The sequence below is a fragment of the Octopus bimaculoides genome, chromosome 25 (genome assembly GCF_046866305.1).
Source record: "Octopus bimaculoides isolate indiv1 chromosome 25, ASM4686630v1, whole genome shotgun sequence".
Classification (NCBI taxonomy): domain Eukaryota; kingdom Metazoa; phylum Mollusca; class Cephalopoda; order Octopoda; family Octopodidae; genus Octopus; species Octopus bimaculoides.
The window spans coordinates 9,295,199-9,300,198 of record NC_142952.1 but is presented as its reverse complement, the minus strand read 5'-3'; the positions used below and the strand labels follow the sequence as shown (position 1 = coordinate 9,300,198).

Sequence of the window (5,000 nt, the reverse complement as noted above, 5' to 3'; positions counted from 1 at the left end):
ATTAAATAATGCTTAAAAATATGAAATATGTCTTTCCTGCATTTTCTATTACTGCATATATACACACTCACAGGCGTGCACACACACACACACACACATACATACATATACACATGCACATATATATTATAAATCTTTCTACTTTTTTACTTATTTCAGTCATGAACTGCAACCATGCTGGTGCACCATCTTGAAGAATTTTTAGTTGAATTAATTGACCCCAGTTGAAGCTTGTATGGTTCATTTTCTTCAACCAAACTATACCAAAATCAGCCTGTACACATCCATCATACCAACAACAACTTATGCTTTAAATATCGGTTGGTATGGCTTTACAGTCTACAGCAGAAAAGGTGTTTGGTTCCAATGAATAATGCTACATTTTTCTGTCTTCCACTTTATTAGATAGATATAATAATACCATACTTTGATACTGTGTAAACTGAGCTACCAGTTGACAGGTCACTGGTATGTGTAATCCCAGCTTCTTAAGGTAAGGCTTCTAATTTGGATGGTTCAAGTAGTGATGTCACTATGGTATTGTAGTTAGCACAGTTATAAGGTTTACAGTATATATGGCAGTCACTTCCTGTAGGCAATGTTACAACTTTTTCTATCTTCTATATTAAATATGTGTGTGTGTGTATGTGTGCATTTGTTAGTGTGCCCAAGTGCTTCTGTATCCATGTTTATTTTGTCTCTCTTTATGCCCTATAACTTCAGTGGTTTAGTATAAATGATTTACAGTTGCACATCTATGTCCGTATATAACAGATGAGTTCTCCAATAAAGTTTGTAACTAACCATATGTGACCAAATATCCTAATTTTCTCCCTCTCTCAACACCCAACAGATCCACTCCTCCGCCCTGTATGAAATGTTTGGAATAATACTCACCAGTTTCTATTAGTTACTGTTAACAATTACAGCTTCTACAGTGATTTCTAATTAGCATTTTTGCATACAGTGATGGCCCAGGTAGAACATTATTTTCCTATGGTGACTATCACAGGAGTGCTGCCACTGGTGACAAACAGATGAGGAGAAAACAATAGTAACGAGCAGTTGTGTTTATAGAATCAGATACAATTTGCATGAGACTGAGAAGAAGCATAGACACCAGATGGTCTTCAATGACACAGAAGTATAAACAAAACATCATATTAATTATTGGATCTATTCAAAAAATTGAATATATACCAATAAGGAAATGATGACTATTCAGAAAAATATTGAACATTTATTTGTGATAACAGGTTTTGTGGGTGTGGGGTTGAGAGGCTTGCTTGTCAACCCTGTGGTCTTAGGCTCAGTCTCACTGTGCAACGAGTCGTAACATTCATCTGCCACTTTGATGTGGCTATTTGCTTTACCATATATGTGTGTGTGTGTGTGTGTGTGTGTGTGTGTGTATATATATATATATATATATATATATGTTGTTGTTGGCACTCCGTCACTTACGACATCGAGGGTTCCAGTTGATCCGATCAACGGAACAGCCTGCTCGTAAAATTAACGTGCAAGTGGCTGAGCACTCCACAGACACGTGTACCCTTAACATAGTTCTCGGAGATATTCAGCGTGACAAGGCTGACCCTTTGAATTACAGGCACAACAGAAACAGGAAGTAAGAGTGAGAGAAAGTTGTGGTGAAAGAGTAGAGCAAGGTTCGTCACCATCCCCTGCCGGAGCCTCGTGGAGCTTTAGGTGTTTTCGCTCAATAAACACTCACAACGCCCGGTCTGGGAATTGAAACCACGATCCTATGACCGCGAGTCCACTGCCCTAACCACTGGGCCATTGCGCCTCCTTATATATATATATATATATATATATATATATATATATATATATATATATATATATATATATATATATATATATATATATATATATATATATATATATATATATATATATATATATATATATATATATATAGACGGTTTAGATATAGATTCAAGGTTGAATATGGTACTTATGCGTAGGCACCCAAATATCGTATCCCAAAAGGATAGGTGATCAAAATAAAAAAAATAAGCAACACGGATTTCAACACACACACACACACATACATACATATAAGTATATACATTGGTAAGTAATTCATTCTACATAATACAGAATGCCAATAAAGACCAATATTTAGAATTTACAATCAATAAGGCAGTAGCAACCAATTAGTCTGCGATGCTGCTGCAGTTGTTTCTTTTCCAACAACAAATCTCTAAGTCATGATGGCAATCTTGGTTTGTCCTCTTCAGTTTCAAATATTGCAACGTCCCCTTCCTCCAACCCCCCCCCCCCACTCTTTTGGCCTTGATTTACTGCAAGAATAAAACCGAATCTAGAGCGCCGATATTGGTATTAGATTCTAACATTGGGAGAAGGCCAGATATTTTATTCATTTATCTGGGTTTTTTTTTTGTTTTGATTGGTGAGACGGTTTAGTCAATTAAACCTCCCCCCTAGTCTCATACTTTATTCTAACGATGACTCCCCCCACCTCCCTCGCCACATAATGATGATAGGTAAAGGTGACCTTAGGCAGGTTTATTGATATCGAAATAACATACTATTACTGTTACAGTTTGGCATTAGGTCAGCGCTGGTCAGCACTAGACTAAGGTCAAATGTGTTCAAGCTCCTTGACCATTTGATGAACAGAAACTGTACAGAAGCCTGTCATACACATGTATGTATGTGTATGCATATAGATTGTGTGTATGTGTATGTGTGTGTGTATATATATATATATATATATATATATATGTACATATATGTATGTGTATTTATATATGTGTGTGTGTGTGTGTGTAAAATCACCCCTTAACACATATATATATATACACACATCGACCCCAGTGTTTTACTGGTACTTGTGTGTGTGTGTGTGTGTGTGTACCAATGCACAACTTAGTGGTGAGGGCTGTCAGGTTCATGATGATAATGTCACAGGTCAAATTCTGGACCGGGTTGGTCATTGCACTGTTTAGTCTCATTCCTCTGCATTCCAAGTTCAAATCCACTGCATGCATTAAATTGTATTTCTGGGTGCAGGTTGATGTTTACTTCATCCTTTTGTTACTATATTTCAGTCAAAATACGCTGCTTTTATTTCTATTAATTTTGAAATGAGCAAAGAATTTAGTAAAATAACTGTCATTATTAACCCTTTTGTTACCATATTTCTGTGGAAATACATGGCTTTTGTTTCAATTAATTTGGAAAATAATGAAGAATTTAGTAAAAATACTTTGTCATTATTAACTTTTTTTTGTTACCATATTCCTCTTGAAATACACTGCCTTTGTTTCAATTAATTTTGAACATAATGAAGACATTGATAAAACAATCACAGCATGGAAGATACATATCAGCCTTCAAAAATACAAACAAAGACCCCCAAAAAATCCGTTAAACATCACTTCGGTTAACAGTCTTTGTGCGTTTTTGAATGGCTAATTTGTATCTTCAGTGCTGTAATTGTTTTCATTTCAATACAGTCTTGGATCAAATCACTTGCCTGTCAAAGTACATCTCTGAATTTAGCAAAATAACAATGTCATTATAATAAGCTAGTGTTTGGAATATAAATTAATCTGGAATTTTGGTAGAAGATTTTAATTTTGTTCTCTTTAAAACAAAATGTCTGTATCATAGATGCAGGGGTAGTCTTAGGTGGGCTGGTATAGAAATGGTTAACAAGCGCTGCTGGCTTCTACCATGATAAAGTGTTATTCAGTAGACTCTGTAAAGTGGTTAGTGTAAGGAAGGCTATCCAGTTGTAGAAAACATGCTAATGTAAAATGTATGAGTAAGATGTGGTGCCTAACTATGCGTAGTTCACTTTGACATTCAGAGCACTGGGCAGAAATCACATCGCATCTATGCGGCTCGGCCGGCTACGCGATGTTCTGTTTTAATTAGACAGTCGGATTCCCCCGGTTCACAAAACTTAAAATATGAAGACCTGTCCACACATTCCATTACAAAGATGGATGTAAAGGGTTGATGGTGTGGCTATTTCACTTGTGTTAGCATCACAAAAAAATGTACCTAGTACACTCTGTAAAGCGGTTGGTGTAAGGAAAGGCATCTAGTTGCAGAAACCGAGCAAAATAGTGAAAGACTTTGAGTGAGATATAGTCTTCTGACCCTATCTGAGGATGTAGTACCTCACCTACGGATATGTGCTGACTAACTATGGCAACTCATCTAACCTATGCCAGCATGGAAAGCGGACATAAAATGATGGCAATATTAACGATGATGATGACAAGGCGGTGAACTGATAGAATCGTTAGCATGCCAGGCAAATTGCCTAGTAGCGTTTTGTCCACCTTTACATTCTGAGTTCAAATGCTGCCAGGGTCGACTTTGCCTTTCATCCTTTTTGGGCTTGATAAAATAAGTACAGGTTGTTGTTAATTTACAACCTATCCGACTTACGACCGATCGACTGTACGATGATTGGTGCACCAGCTCCAGTAGCAATAATAAATAAAATAAGTACCAGTTGATCACTGGGGTCCAGTGTAATCAACTCGCTAGCCCCCCACCACCACCTATGAAATTGCTGGCCTTGTGCCAAAATGTGAAACCAGTACAGATGATGATAATTATGATGATGATGTAAATATACACATATATAGATCAAACTCTGCAGACAAAAAGGTCTTATTGATTACTTTTATGTTATTGTACCATAAAAGAAACAAAAGTTATACACACACACACACACACACACAAAGTACATGCAAATATACACAAACTTACAAACACAAAGATCACACACACATATATATATATATATATATATATATATATATATATACGCAGACACACACACACATATACACCTGATAGAAAAGCCAGAGAGCAGCGGCAGCGGCAGCAACAATCCATTGTGTTGCTATTTTCTATCACATCATAGCAATATTAATCCTGATTTATTTAATTCTTCAGTGAAGAGTGAGGGCAGAAGAAAGTGATGA

General features: G+C 36.4%; 1 protein-coding gene across 10 annotated transcripts in view; it reads right to left on the bottom strand.

Annotated features, from left to right (window-relative positions):
- Positions 1-5,000, bottom strand: part of LOC106883162 (clavesin-2) — a 123,838-nt gene that overhangs the window by 52,082 nt on the left and 66,756 nt on the right. For 3 of the 10 annotated variants that reach the window (XM_089342032.1, XM_089342040.1, XM_089342034.1), the window contains exon 2: positions 898-1,023. The exons of the other annotated variants lie outside the window; for them this stretch is intronic. The gene's annotated coding sequence lies outside the window, so the exon portion shown is untranslated. The remainder of the gene's footprint in view (positions 1-897; positions 1,024-5,000) is intronic. 10 annotated transcript variants of the gene reach the window in all.